Source organism: Gavialis gangeticus, unplaced genomic scaffold (assembly GCF_001723915.1).
Source record: "Gavialis gangeticus isolate Ggan-Ray unplaced genomic scaffold, GavGan_comp1, whole genome shotgun sequence".
In the NCBI taxonomy this organism is placed as follows: domain Eukaryota; kingdom Metazoa; phylum Chordata; order Crocodylia; family Gavialidae; genus Gavialis; species Gavialis gangeticus.
The window spans coordinates 10503904-10519811 of NW_017728964.1; the positions used below are offsets into that span (position 1 = coordinate 10503904).

Below are 15908 nucleotides of genomic sequence, written 5' to 3' on the forward strand. Positions count from 1 at the left end.
TAATATGCCTATAAAATTTCCTTTAGACAAAGCCTAAGCTCTGCCTTCTCCTATTTCTTTCCTGTAAGGGGACAGAAGATAGCAAGTAAGAAGGGGAGAGAAATGAGAGGCAGCTAAAAGGTAGAGGAAGGCTTTGCTAGAAGTCAGTTTGCTCTCAGTACCATGCTACAGTGTTGCAAAGCACCAGAGTGACCACCCTGGCTTCAGGTACACCTTCAAACTAAAGCTCCAAACCACCCTTGGAAGTCTGCCCATCCTGGAACTGGAAACCTTCCTCCCTTTGATCATGCTGATGTCCCCAGAGCTCTTTCAATTGGCCGGGGTAAACCATGGTTTTTATATTGCTCTTAAAAATTTTAGACTTTGGAGTAGTAGAAGTGAAAATTCAGGATTTTGTTTTATCTCCATCTATGACAGTGCTCCTGATTATAATCTGAATGAGAATAATAATTCGAAATGGAAGAATATTTAAAAAGTGACCAAGCTAGAGGAGTAAGGTGTTTGATAAGAAAGACGGGTGGGGAAGGGTTTAACGTGGTTAAGTTAGGGGAGAAGGAGCACCTCTCAATGAATTGTCAGTGTCTGAGGGCAAGGTTGCTATAGCCATAATGAGCATCCCTGTGAATTATCTCTTGCTTTTCTTGTCTGTTGCTACCAGGAAAAGATGGGGAAGGTGGAGGGAAACCGACTTTTTTTTTTTTTTGAATTTGGACAGACTTAAAGAAGTGGCATCAAATTTGAAGGGCACCCAATCAATCTGTTGTCCTAGCTGCATGAAATTGTATTTCCCTGCCACTTCATATCTTATTTGCAGCAGCTGGGCTGTAAGTCATTGGTGATAACGTTCTTTATTATGCAGCCGTGTTTATGAACTGTGCCTGGAAAGAGATGATAGAAATATGCAGCAATATGCATAGGGGGGGTCGGGGAGGGGGGAATAAATGCTCGTTGCTAGGGCAACCATGGGGCTATTTTGGGCATCAAATTTTGCAGATGATGAAAAGCATTTTCATGTGATGGTTGGTCTCTCCAGGAAGGGAAGGGGAGAGGGGGCACAACAAACTGGGAAGATAATATTCAAGAAGGCAGTCGTTTTAATTTTTTTTGTTGGTTTCAGCAGTATTAAAGATGTATTAAAAACAAAGACGTTGATACACCCTAGTTAGTGAGAAGGACAGATGTTTTAAAGAATAATAGAAAATGACATCCTAGCAATATAGAAGTCTCCACTTCCCTACATCTTCTTGCCAGCACCAACTGGCACAGTTAAAATCTAGTGGGTGCTATCAGAGAGCTGTACGTATAGTCCTGGTGTCTGTAATTGCCTCTTAATACCCAGTCTGTCTCATAACAGGCAATTACAGTTTTTTTTCCTAGAAAAGATCCTGTCTGTCTTGAAACAGCGATTAGCTTGATCATGGCTCTGTGTCCCTTCCATCGAGCACTACAGAAGCATATTTACAACAAACCACATTGGTTCTTTCAGGGATCCTGGTTTGTAAAATGGAGGGAGGGAGGTAACTATTTTATCTCCAGATTTCCTTATATAATCCCCCCTTACTCCCAATCTGCTAAAAATCCAAGGCCTATGACCATAGGAATTGTTCTAATCTTAGCTAATTGTCCAGGGTCAGTATTTCTGGAATACAGTTTTGTTCTAGATAATAGCCTACCTTGCTATCTAAGGGCTAATGTTCTGTACCTTGTAATTCAAAGGTTTTGAACTGAATTTAACACTTATGAAAGGAGCCAGCATAAGGACTTTTTTTTTAAATTTGTATCTGAGGCCAAATTAGCCAAAACTAATTCCAAATTCAAGAGTCCAGAACCATAAGTGGCCCTACCACCGGCAAACATCCTCTACCCACGCCTGGGGCTTCAGATATTTCCAAAATCTTTGACGGGCATCTTATGTGCAGGCCCAAGCCTGGAGGCATGGGGTTTGGATGCACCCAGGTTTTGCCTGCCCTTAGCTATAAGCCCTCCCAAGCAAGCTAGCAAGGAGACTCCCATTTCCATAAAGCGGGCTTAATGCTGCTGCACTTCGGCAGGTCCTGAACCACTCCAGAAGAGCAGTTCTCCTGGGGTGCAGTTCAGGAAAACTGCCTTCTTGGACACAGATGCATGGTATTTCCCCTGCCAGGTTAAGAAGCCACTACGCTTGATCTGAGACTTCAAGGGGGCTTGTACAGGACTTGATCCAGGGACCTTCGCAGGCTAAGCAAAAGCTTTTCAATTGTTTGCTAAGGCTGCACTTTCACAGCCACTGAAAACCAACTCCGTGGTGAAATCCAGCACAGCATCATTGAGCTAAGAGTCAGTCGGACTTGAATTGGATTATGACCTGGTTTGCTCCTGCCTTGCACCTGTGGAATGCTTTACACCTCGTCAAAGTGTATTCTCCATAGGTGAAAATGGCTGTAGGAGCGGGCAATGGGAATTGAAGCCACAGATGAAACAAAGCAACAACAGCTGCAGCAGCAGAGTGAGGCTTCTCAGAGGCCTGCTTGTTTCTGGCAGCTTCTATGAAGAATTCCCCTTATTCCTTGCAGCCAAGGCTTATCTGTTCTATACAATGAGTGACACTAGCTCTGCCCTTGTTGCCCAAGGCAATGCTCTTCTTTACCTTGGTACTGCCTAAATTACACAGAACGCAAAGAAGAAGTAGCTCATGACTACTGTCTGCAGCCCCCGGCTCATACCTTACCCATGTCATCTTTAAATTCTCCTGAATTTTACCTATGGTGTCAAATTAAGCCAGTAAAATGAATTGAGTGTGTTTTCCGCAAGGAACCTATTCTAGTACAATATGATGCGTCTGCATTATTGCTCCATAGTTGTGTTTTTAATTAAATAGTTATCAGCGGTGTTGAGATTCTCCTGTAATAATTAAATCAAGGTAGTTTAGTGAATAATTGTAAAAGTGAATTGTTGAAACCAACAAGCTGCGTTTGAGGCAATATGATTTGTTTTTATGAAATTAATCCAAGTAATGTGTGTTCATAAGAATGCAGAATGATATAAAGGTATATAACAAGCATGCTGCCCAGCAGGTCTGCCTTTTTTAGATGATGCCCCTTTCTAATACCACCTGTTTCTTTTTTCACCAGTTCCTTCACTTATCTGTTCAGAAACAAATGCTGCTCTCTTTTGAACTTGCAGTACTGTCTTTTCTCTGTTTTAACCTGCTACTCTGAACAATTCAAAACGTTGAAGGCCAAAAATGTGCCATTATGATCATTTTAGTCCGACCTCCTGCAGAACACAGGTCACAGAATTCGACTCCGTCATTCTCACGCTGTGACCAATAACCAGCTGACCCCACATGTACATAGCTCTTTGTATGAAACAGTTCTTTCAAGTCTGGATGTATTCACTTTTAGGGATGAGCCTGAACAGAAACTGGCACTGATCCTTGACCAGTGCAGCCAAAATTGGGAAAATGCCTTGCCTTCTCTGGTTGTCTTTTATTTAGATTGCCTTTTGTTTGGTTTTAAAATCTCTTATAAATTATCCATACACAAAATGCCAACAAATACTTTCAGTGACAATTAACTTTATCTGTCAAGAGTACAAGAATACTGGGTGCATTCTTCATCAGAAGAGATACAGTTTGTGTACTTGGCTATTTACTCTCATTCTTTAGCCACAGTGTGTACCATTGATATAACTATATTAAGGACCGATGTATATGGACAAGGGTGTTCAAAAGCATTTAAATAATTGTGATGGTCACTTAAACGCTTGAAAATCCTGCCCATAATTCTTGACGCTGCTTCATATATTTGAAAATCTCAGGGAAGATGCTGTCCCCAGACTCAGAAAACTGTTGTTTTCTATGCTAGGTTCTGGGTAAAACCATGAAGAGTCTGTTTCTAAAACTTAAAGTGGGGCTTTATTAAGAGAACAATTAAGTGTTACAATAGCAGCAGGTGCTCCAACCATGTACATGCTACTTGATTTCCTGGAGTATCCTTGAAATTCTTCTGTTCTGTAAACTGTGCTCCTCCCTTCAAATTCTATCGAGTGGCTACAGCTATGAAATACAGAAATATTTCTCTTCTGCAAGGCTTTCAGAATCAAAGTTAAGGAGAGGACTAGAAATCTACATGTTTGGGTTCCAGTCCCAATATATGACTTATTATATGCTCATGGACAAATTACTTTTCTGTGCCTCACTTTCCTCATTTTAAAAATATGTATAATAACACTTACCTTATGGGGATGATATAAAAATAGAAGATTTTTAAAGACATTTAAAATTCTTGGTTAATAGATGCTATGGAATTGGTAAATATTCTTGGCTTGTTTAGAGCTACACCAAATATCCATGAATTTTTTGACATTTGAAATAAAATCTGACACAGCTGTCTTAAAATTTTCCCCTCTATTAAATAGTTACAAATTGGCTTAATTCTTTTTTTACAGGCTTTAAAATTCAATATTTTTTAAATTTCAAAAAGGAGTGAATTATGGAGGGGAAAATGATAAAATGTTTTCCTTTATTTTCAACCAACTCTAAGAATTTTTATTCAGAGGGACAAGTCAACCATTCATTTTCTGTGTACCAAGTAAGTGTTGCAGAACTGAAGACATTAGGGGTTGGGTGTTTTTTTTTTCATTATTCGTTTCTACTGTAGTTGATTGGACTGTTTAGGAAATAGCTACCACAAAATAGCAGCCATATTAATATTCACTGTTGAGACTAAATGCTATTACTGGTAGCATGGTCATAAACCTTGAGAATAACGCACATTCAATATATTTTTTTCCAGGACATGGAAGCTTCTGCTTGTGAATTTACAGCTAAAGACAATCAAGATCTTGGTGAGAGACAGAAGGTTAGTCTCTAGGGTGTGGACAGATGCAACACTAAGAACATTCTAAATGCACTTTAAACCCCAAGAATCCAGACATACATGGCACTTAAGAAAGATTTAAACTTCCTGGATTTTTTTCAAGACTAAACTAGGAAAATCAAGTACTATTTTTGAACTGGTCTTTTGTGAACCATTTCATTGTTGTGTGTGGACACAGAGCATTCCAGGCTTAGTATCTGGTCAGTCTTCCAGGCACCCCAAACTCAACCACTTCTCAGACTCCATCTTCCCCAACCCATGCAGGGCAATGGGCTGCTCAGGGTTGCAGCCAAGACTGTACTGCCCAAAGACCTGTTGTCTACACACACCGCAGTCCTCAGGGATGGGGAAGCAGAAGGCCTTTGTGTTGTTTTCACTTCACTGCTATGGACCTGGGGGGAGAAGGGAGGGGGATGGGGTCCTGGGCTAAATTGGGGATAAGGGAGACACTTAAAGTGGGACCCCTGCTATGTGGAGGTTGTGTGGCCCCTTGTTTATGGTTCCTGGGGGCTGGAGGCTCCAGCTCCCCCTCCCTTCTGCCCCCCACTCCCCACCACCACAAGAACTCTGTGGCCTTTCCAAACCCTGCCCTGGAAAACTACTGCCCCTGCTTTGGACCTGGCACCAAGGGATCCCAGCAGGGCCAGACACAGGCATGGGTGAATGGGGTAGCTGCCCAAGGCCTGGACTGAAAGGGGCCTGAAAATGGTGAAAATAATTATTATTATTATCGTTATCTCTGGGGAAGGGGGGCTCAATACTAAAAATTCACCCGGGGCCACCAGGAGTCTAGGTACACTGCTGGGTCCTAGTCTTATTCAGGGTGGGGAGTTAGCAGTGCAGGAGTTTTTCCAGATGTGTGTGGTGGGGGGCTATGTAGCCCCCTACTTGTGGTTCCAGGGGCCTGGATGCTCAGGGCCCCCCCAAGAATTCTGCGGCTTTTCAATCTTTGCCCTGCAAAGCCACTTCACTGATTTCATTTCCCTGTTAGGATCTCTGTGCTGCAAGGCCCCAGGCTCATTTGGGGCAAGGGTGTGGGAGTAGAGGGGTAGCCAGGTGTTGGGGGAGCAGTGTGCCCCCCTGCTTGTGGTTTCTAAAGGCTGGATGCTTCCCCCCACCCAAGAACTCCATTTCTTTGCAAGCCCTACCCTGGAAAACTGCCACATCAATTTCATTTCCATTCCTTGGACCCTGCTCAGGGGTTCCCCCAGGCTAATATAGAAGTGACTGTAGAAGTGGGGTGCTCAGGTGGGTCTGGACTACCTGAAAATACTCAAACTTTTATTGTATGCAATTGCATGAAGACGTGTTGTCAGGGTAGAACTTGTGGGGCCAGGCAGGTGGCAGAGGTGTACAGGGTAGGAACAACAATTAACTAACCAATTCACATCCATCAAGCCATTGCACAGTGATTCATGAAGTTCTGGTAACTGGTCAGAACCCTACTACCACTTGGTCATTTGACCAAGCCCATAACAGATGATTGTCTTGAGGTTGCTCATCTTGTGCCACAGTAGCTGGACAGGGACATGACAGAGATGTTCAGGGATATTGCACTTCCAAGAATCTACCATTCACTGAATGGCATAGTTCTTGCAGTGCTGCTGAGTAACTGGAACTACTGGGAGCTCCTGGTAACTAGAACTAGTGGACACCCCATGGTGCCCCTAGCAGGTTGAGACATCTGGTTCAGCATCATATTCCTCTAGGCAACCGGGACTGGAAAGAGGTGCTCAGCCTGCTCCCTATTTGGGCTAAAGAGTGTGGTGGCACAGTAGGGGGTGCTACTATGCAGTCACGCACCTCACTGTCAGGCCCAAAACCATGCTTTGGGAGTCTCCCCTTGGGAGCCTACAGCCAGCCTGCCTCCTTCCTGGAGAACATCTGCAAGCCTGTGGTAACACTGCCATCACCTGGGCCACTGGTCTCTGGTAGGGCTCTCTGCAGCCTGGGGCACACACACCCTGCAAGATTTGGGGGTGCTTTGCCCACAGTAATATTTTGGGGTGCTTCTTTCAGCCCAAATTCACTGTCCAAACAAAGGGAGCAGAAGGCCTGCCTCTCCCCACTAATCAACAGCCAGGCACACTGTAACCTAATACCTTTATTGGGGGTAGAACAAGGAAGTCAGAATATACTTTTGAACAAACAAAAGGAGGTTGAGCCTTTGCAGACATTGGATACAATGATCCTTTTAAGATGCAACAGCCTATACTTATTTCTAGACTTCTGGCTAGTTTCCAGGTTTTTCGTTACAGAGAATCATCCAAGCAGGAGCTTGGAGGCATGTTGCTTTTCAAAATGCTCACCGGAGGAAGAGAGGGGACTCCCTTCCGCCTAGGAATATTATCTGGCCAGGTCACCTGATTGACCAGCCAGTACCAAGAAGAAACCCAGGAGATACAGGGGTCACCTGGTTTGTCCCGAGTGAGTGGCGAAGAAAGGGGGAATTCTTCACAAAGAGCAACTCTCCTCAAGGCACTGAAACAAAGATGTGTTTGAGTGGATTTTTGTAGAGATGGCTGGCTGCTCATGGATATCAGCAGAATTGGGAGAGAAGACCAAGATCCTCAAGCTGCGGTATAGGAGGGCACAGGATGCCATGATTATGGGTCACCACTGCTTATGAAGAACTTTCCCAATCTCTCGTGGGGGATGATTCCATTTAGTCCCAGTACAGTGTCAACATGGCCAACTGTATCCACTTGGACGACAACCGGGAAGATGGCAAGGATACAGAGGTCCCCCCCTGCCTCTCCCACTGCCATACAGTGGCATAATTAGGGGTGGGAAAGAGAGGCATCTGCCCTGGGTGCCGAGTTAGGAGGGGCACTGGAATTGCCCCCCGCCCCCATGGAGTCCACACCTCGGCAGCATATCCATGCAGGAATTCCACAAGAGGTGACTGTGGCTGCAGCTGGTTTAAAAGCAACAGCTGGGGCAGGCAGAGCATGTGGTGGTGGCAGGAGCAGCTCAGCTGGGGACTGTTAAGTGCAGCTAAAACTGGCATGGGTAAGACTGCTCCATCTCCCTCCTTGGAACTATGCACCACCTACCTGTTTTCCTGTAGGATTTGCCTTGGCTGTCAAGTCTACTTGTTATGCCGCTGACATGAAAAAGGAAAAGGAACAACACAAGAACGTCCTGTGACTTCTGCATGAACTTCCCCCAGTGATCACAGTGACCTGAAGCACCACAGAAGATATGCCATTAGGGTTGATGTAGCCCCCTCGGTGTGCAGGGGACAGGATCATGATGTGGGTGTCATCAGTGGCACCAACACAGGAAAGCCCATGCAACTGAATTCAGCTACAACCTCCTGTGGGTTATCAAGGTGGAGGAATTGTGGTATCAGCCTGTTTTGGATCACCAAGCACACCACCTGCACCACCTCTCCCACTGTGGACTTGCCCATGTCAAACTGATTTGCTGCAGACTCCCACCAGTCACTGCTCATCTGTCTTGACCGGTAGCACCGCTCCCCTGGTGGGAGTTGTTTACACAGCACAATGCATGCAGGTCATGCCCCATGCTATTGTCCTTCTTGACTTCAGATGCCATTGAAGTTGTAAAATTTGGACTTGGAGGGTGTGCATTTCCACGTACTCTGAGCTGCTGGGCTGTGCTTCCAGGGTGCTTTGATTCAGGCTCCAGGGGCTGAAAAGCTGTGGAGAGTACTGTAGAAAAAACAAATTTTCTGCCAGAACTGCCTTTCTTGGGACCTGATTGACTCAAGCAGCACATTCAGGGCATGCAAAGCAGCAACCACTTGGCAGGGAGCCATCCTGTACTTGATTGAAAACAAGGGAATGGGCAGTTCACTTCCCAGTGTTGATTGTAGGAAGGTACCTGTTGAGGGAGCCTGTTACATTGGGTGAACTGGTTTTAACAAGCCAATGATCATCAGTAGCAGGGAAGTCAAACTGATAAAGTGGCTTCTAAATGACACCTTCCTCTTTTGACATCCCACCAATCTGGATCTTGCTCCTCCTCTAGGGGAGTCCTGGGGAAACTCTGGGTACTTCCCCCCTGGAAGGCATGATGGTCTGGACACTCTACTACTCCCGGTGCTGTTTCGGCAGCTGTGCAATCCCTAAAAGTTGACAATTTTACTTAGAACCCTTAGCAGTGTACTTGCGGACACCTCTGTCCAGGGACCATAGTGAACCAGTTCCCAATGATTCAATTTTACCCAGACTTTTAAAAAAATGGCATCTGTGCTGTAGTGCAATTTATTATAATAGCATAAACTTAGTCACAATGGCAGCATTTACAATGAAAGTAAAAGTAGGGGGAGAAATTCATTTATGAGCCACTTTTCCTGTATGAATAACAAATTAAGAGAAAACAAACAATCCTGTTTCCCTAAAAGTCCTTGAACCCTCCAGAAAAAAATGTTTTCACATATGGCATATATCTTGTTTGAATGGCTCTCAGTTAGAGTAGCCTCCCACTGTAGATTTTCACAATGGCTAAGGGCAAGATTTTATTTTTAAAATGCCCTGGATGAACTCAGTTTATGACTATGCTGAAAGTATATATATTCTAGACTAAGCTGGGTTTGGATCTGAAAAGCCTTTATGCTTCAAAGCTTGGATCCTGAGCTGCATAGGAATTTTGAACTGGCTAGCCCATAGTAAGCTTCTTAAACAGCCTAATCTCAATCCTTCAGGAGTCTGACAGTTCAGGTCTGGTCTGTGCCTTATAGCTTGGTCCTATCTCTAAGACAAAGGCAAACAGGAAATAGTAGAAGTATTTATAAGTCTCCAACTCTTACCCAGGTTACTAGAGAGATGATTAAGGAAGAAAAAAAAACTATTAAAGTGTCTTGAAATATGTATTAGAAAAATCAAGAAAATACTTGAAAGACTCAAAATGGCAGTCTTTTAAAAGTATGTAAGGCATTGTCAACACAGAGGCATGACATTTCAAATAAGGCTGCATCAAGTACTCAGTAAGATTATTGTACATGTAAGAAGTGCTCACATGAGATTTTGAAGGAGCCAGCCCTGCCTTTGCTTGGACACCACTTTCTATTTGGGTCCATCACTGGTGATTCATATTGTCCTTCATTGATCCTTGCCATCAGAAGCTAGGCCATAAACCTCCAACAGCTATTTACTGGTTCTGCAAGTTCCTGTGTAATGTTGGCCTCATGGCTATTGATGATGTCTTTGTCTATAGGTGGAGCTTTTGTGAGATCTCTGATTTTATCACAATTGAGTTTTTCCCCCTCAAAGATGTTAGGTGTTGAGTGAAGCTCATGCATCTATATCCCACGTGCTTAAGATTTTCATTCTTTGAAAAAATAAGCTCAGTAAAAGGATCAATAGTTTGTAATTGTAACTTGAGTCTCCTAAAGTAAAGGCCAGATTCTGCAACCCTTACAGCAATTAATTGAGCTTCACTTCACACACTCTTCCACTAAAATCAAAGGACATATTTGTTGAGAAAGCTACTATTTATATGAAATGCAAAGCAGCACCATAGGCTCTATCCAGGCAACAAACTCTGTAGTCTCCTGGGACATTCAAGTCTACCCCTACTGGAAATTTCAGTGGATTTTTTTAAAATAGTTTATACAGCTGACAAGTAGGTTTTAGAATAGAGCAAAATCCTATTGCTCTTCTGGCCCCAGGGCTCTTACACCTACAGCTGAAGCTAATGGATACTAATAGAAATCAGCAGAGAGCAGCTTGAAGGAGTCTAATGGAGTTTGCATAAGCTAGTTGTGGGAAGGATGGGGCCTATAACTAGGTATATAGGTCACTCTAGTGCACAAGGGCAAAACATAAATCTATTTACTGTGCAGGTAGAAATAGATGAGATGGCAAACACACCCTGCAAATATGCTCCCTGTCTTGAGCCCTCCTGCTGTCTACTGCATTATCCTCTTGTCTCCACCCCACTGGGGCTTATAACACATGAAAATTTCTCCTTAAGAGAGGAGACTTCAGCCTTGGCCAGAGAGCATGAAACCATTTTGAACAGGCAGCAACAGGGTCTGAAGGAAATTATTAGGAGAGCTGTGCAGATGAAATTCCATTTTGTGGAGGGTTTTGAAATGTGACCTTTTTTTGAACCACAGCAAAACCAGGAAATTTAAAAAAAATAGCAAAGAAATTATGGGAAAAAATTGTTTTTTTTTTTCTATCATTTTCAGTTTGATTTCAACTCTTAAATGGCATTGCATTAGATGACAAAATGCAAAATTAAAAAAATCAAAAGTAATTTTAAAACATGTTTCATTCCAAAATGAGAGGTGTTAGCTTTTCCAGAATTCTTTTTCCAGTTTTTTTTTTCCAGAAAGGTGAAGTAAGTTTACTTTTGTGACTCATTTTGATTTCAGAAGCTAGCACAGTCAGCATTTTCTGTCCTCTATGATGGCCACCCTAGTTATTGTGGGATAACATTCTGCGTATAGGCATGTTATTGTTCATGAGAAAAATAGAGGAAATAAAGGTGTCTGGTTTTGTATCAATAGAGGACAGAGGACCACCAGACTGTCCTCTATGATGGCCACCCTAGTTATTGTGGAAAAAGTAAATACATTTGGCACTGAAGCAGATATTATTGATGAATCAGGAGGGTAGGGCTGGAAAATAGTGCAGCAGAGAGAAAGGCAAGATGTGGACATGCCCTGTTGGCCATAATATTCTTCTTAATTAAAGCTGGTATTTTGTGGCTTCATATAAGAAAAGTTATTATTTTCTCATGCCTCTTCTTTTAATGTCAAACCTCTACATTCTTGGCCCATAGATAAAACACTCTAGAAAATGAGGAAGATTCATTGAAAAGTTATGGCAGATTTATTCAATGTATTCCTTACCTTCTCATATTTTCTATGGTACAATGAAGTTAAAAGAAGAGATAGCACTAGTTGCATGAACTTCAGGCACTAATATGATGGAAAGACCCAATAATTTCCTCCAAATGGCAGTAGTAATAAAATACAAGGAAAGAAGAATATGGAAAATAATGTCTCCCAACTATGTTTTTTTAGCAGTAGGCCTGAGTTTTGCATAAGGATGTTAAAGTTCTTTAATGGAAAGTGGGTAAGGTGGTAATTTACCTAATATTTTATTTAGTCTGTGATACCACTTGTTATAATAGCTTCAGATCCCTGTATCTTCTAGATACTAATGACACACACAGGGGCAGAAACCAGAGCCTCTTCTTCCCTGTGATGAGGTCAGAGGCTAAAATGTGCACAACTGAACTGCCTGCCTCATTTAGGTTAAGGAAGCAACTTTCTCTCTGAAAATATCATAATGAAACCCTATCCACAAATTAGCCATAGCTACCATATTTAATCAAATAGAAGATGACCCTGAATATAAGATGTGCACCCCCCCCCGCTGATTGGGGGGGGGGGGATCATCTTATATTTGAATAAATATGGTAATTATAGCTGTGATCAGCACTGTTCTGGGGTGAGAGAAGGGTCCACTGTAATATCTTCAGGAAAAAAACTATAGATAAGAGAGATTCTGCCAAAAAAAAACCCAGATATTCCCTGAGAGCACAACGTTCTCTTTCCATCTTCTCACCTACATCAAGTCTCTTACTCCGTCATTTCCCTTGGGGCATACCTCCCTCCTGTCTTTGGAAACCACTTTTATCTAGGTTGACTTCCCTCTTTAACTTCCTGGGGAGGCAGGAGGGAGTGATATCCTCAGTACTCCTTACAGTGCCAATTGATCTGTCTTTAGGATCTGTCCTGACTGACTAACAACCTTTTCCCTTCAGACAATTCAGAATTTCTTTCCGAGTTTCCAGCTCCCTTCTTCAGATGTACTGTACAATATCTCTCTACTGGATACCCACTGAATGTCTAATTTTTAACCACTGTCAGATCCATAAAAGCTGTTACTGGAGGTGTTTGCATAAAAGAGCTCCTCTATAGGTATCTGAAAGCAGCTGGCAGTGCTCTAGACAGTATCCAACAGGGCTGATCAAGGCTGGATGCTTTAGTCCCCTTGATATAATGACTATGTACGTTTTCTTAATGTACTCTCCCCTTCAATTTCCTTTTAAATTAGCATTCAAGATGTGTCCAGCCTTAAAAAGAAATGAAATTTGGAAGCTCTTGGTTTCGGACAGTATGGGTTAACTGCTTTGTTTATCCTATTTGAACCCTTCAAATCACCTTCAGTTCTCTCAGCAGTGCCCTCTCCTTTCCTCCCTCTGCCTTATCCTTTGTGTTTCAGTGTCCTCATTCCTTGCTATTTAGTACCCTATTCTCTGCAAGTCCATGTGTAGCATCTGGCAAAACAGACTCATGCCTCAGAAGGAGTTAGTCTGTGAGATGCCATGCTGCCCTGCTTTCTGCTGGCTCGCTGTCAGAGCTGTCTTGTTGCCGAGAGTGGGCAGACTGTCACAAAAGGGACCTTAGCAAGGGCAAGATCCTGGTCAGAATGGATCTACTGTATATGCATACCACTTCTCTATTGCAATGAGTCCTCATAATCTGCACCAAAATAGTTATTTAGATGGGGACTGCTGGGTGGACAATGTTTCAATCTAGGTTTATCCATGCATCTTTTGTAATAAGTGTATTCCCAGAACTCATGACCTATAATGAGATTTCAGTCTTTATTTACGTTACCTTCATATCTCCTTCCCATTATTAATAACTGGCAGGCATTCCAACAGCTGCATTCAGGGTATCCATTTCCCCCCCTCCAATTATTCTGAATTGTCAAGAATGTTTTTAAGTGTTTGCAGAATCAACAACTAAGATTGCAGACTTTCTAAGGCCGGGACAATGTTACTATCTGAATGTACAAGGCCTGGCACAAGATAACCTTTCTCCCTCACCTCCCCAAATGCCCTCTTAACTGCAATCTGTTGGTGTTAATGGAAGTTTTAAAACTAAAATATTAGCCTCTCAAGAAAAATGATAGATGCATTGTTTAAAACAATAGATGAAATGCTTTCATCGATGCAAGTCAGAAGACAGAGAGGAGAGTGCTATTTTTTGTAGAGAATCTCACTGAACAATAAACTTGTAGCTAGATGTCAGTTCCTGGCAGACCAGTGGTGCAGCATAAGCTACGTTTCGATCCGTGTGCCGGAGGATAGAAAAGGCAGCTTCGACACAATGGGTCGCGTTCTCTTCCCAATTACGCTGTTGTCAAATCTGAAGAACTCCGCTCATCTCATTAGTGTTGCTCGCAATTTATACTGGTTTAAAGAGAGCAGAATTTGGCCTTATTTCTACCAGATTTGGTTTAGCTGGAAAATCGTACTTTCTAGTATACAACGTGAAAATAAGTAGAGGAATCTGCTATTAGTAACACAGAAAGTTTTTCCTTTAGGAAATATTCTTTCTATGTAAACTATAAGCCAGGCAGACCTGTTGTCCCCTTACAAGCTGTGGGTTACTGACAAATGTAATTACTCATTCTCTTTGTTATTAGTGTGCAGCTAGGAAGCTGCAAGCAATCGGCCCTTTCTTGGTATTTCAAAGCTTACTCGCAAGATGCATCCTTGATATTGAACACAATGAGATGTCCTTTTTTTTGAATTCAATTAAACATTTGCCTACTGTGACTCTTTATTCACTGCAAATTGTCTCTGTAAATAATCTTCATCAAAAGTCAGAACCAATCCCCATTAGTTGTTTAGATTAATTAATGAGTCCCCCCGGAGCCACCCAAATGAATTCAATTTCAACATCAACAACTTGGTTATGGAGTTTCCCAGGTTGGCATTAAGACAATATTAAACCTGCAATAAGTCACATTTAAAATGTTAATTCGGAGAAGCTCTCCATTTAGAGCATTTAATTAAATCCTTAAATAAACTGCATGGGCTCAGTACCAGATGGTTCTGCATTTTCATTGCAGCAGAGAGCCTTGAAGTCATTGAGGGAAGTAATATTGGAGGCATGGTGAAGATAACCAGGATATATAGTGTAATAAAATCTAATCTTGTTTCCAGCAGGGAGATTCAGTGTATGTACACAACCCAGGCTAAAATTGTAAGTTAATTACATTAACCCCAGTGTACTCTGGTATCTGAGCAGCCAGAGATGAAATTAGTCTTTTCCTATCATAAGATTCTTTTCAACTTCACTATATTAATTTTTAGCCAAATACTTACTCATAAGGAAAACTGAAGTTAATGTAACCAAAGACAAAGTAATGCAGTCTTAATATTCTGAAGGGATTATGGAGGGCCGTGAAAATACACTTTGCAAATGTCACTCACTTTGAATGGATTTGTGGTGGGAAGTTGGGGTGGGAGGTGGGGGAAAAGAATTATAGCTGTGATCTGCACCATGCTGGTGTTTAATAAAAGTCATGATTTAAGAAATTCAGGCCTTAGGGGGTGGGGGCAGGAAAAAGAGGTAAAAGCCTTTGTCTGGTGGCCTAAGTTCCCAGATAAAGCTTGGTCATTTTGTACTTTTATTGGATGACAGGCGTGTGAGATTTTTATAAATTCAAACTGATATTTTAGAAAATGATTTCTGTGAGTTGTTTTACTTAGATGGGTCTTCCCATCTTATTTATAAGCAATGCTCTCTCCATTAGAGGCCTCATTTGTTCAGTGAAGGACTTTCAGCATACGCAAGGCCAAAAGTGCTCATCACTGGGTTAGAACTCTAACCCATACTAGAAGGTTTCTTTGTTTTACTTAATACGGTGTTTTTAGAGCATCCTATTAAAAGTGACCAAAGAACTAAGGTCAGCATTTGGAGGACCATTCTCTAATTACATTCTTGCTTTTGTCAGTCTTCCAAATGTGTCACCTAAATTTTCCAGCGCTGGGTAATTTTTGGTTATGCAGTTTTTTAGATTTTCAACATATCATCATAAAGGAGCAGAGAATAGCCGCTTAACGCTATAAGGAAGCAGGCGTCTTTAAGGGATCTTAACATGGCCACCTAATCAGTGGTCACTTCTGAAAATGTAGTTTATGCCACCTCTCTCACCATAGAATAAATGAATCATTAATATGTTTTGGTGAATAAAAGACAACCTCCATTTTAATATTCAGGGGAAATAAGTCAACTTGCAGAAATGGAATTCCTTCTAATCATGA

General features: G+C 42.2%; 1 long non-coding RNA gene across 4 annotated transcripts in view; it reads left to right on the forward strand.

The window, feature by feature from the left end:
• The window catches only part of LOC109287577, a 294027-nt gene that overhangs the window by 94082 nt on the left and 184037 nt on the right, over window positions 1–15908 (forward strand). For 2 of the 4 annotated variants that reach the window (XR_002094901.1, XR_002094905.1), the window contains exon 3: window positions 4776–4841. This is a non-coding gene — a long non-coding RNA (uncharacterized LOC109287577). Of the gene's footprint in view, window positions 1–4775; window positions 4936–15908 lie in introns of those variants that run through there. The other 2 variants (XR_002094898.1, XR_002094899.1) reach the window with 1 other exon arrangement.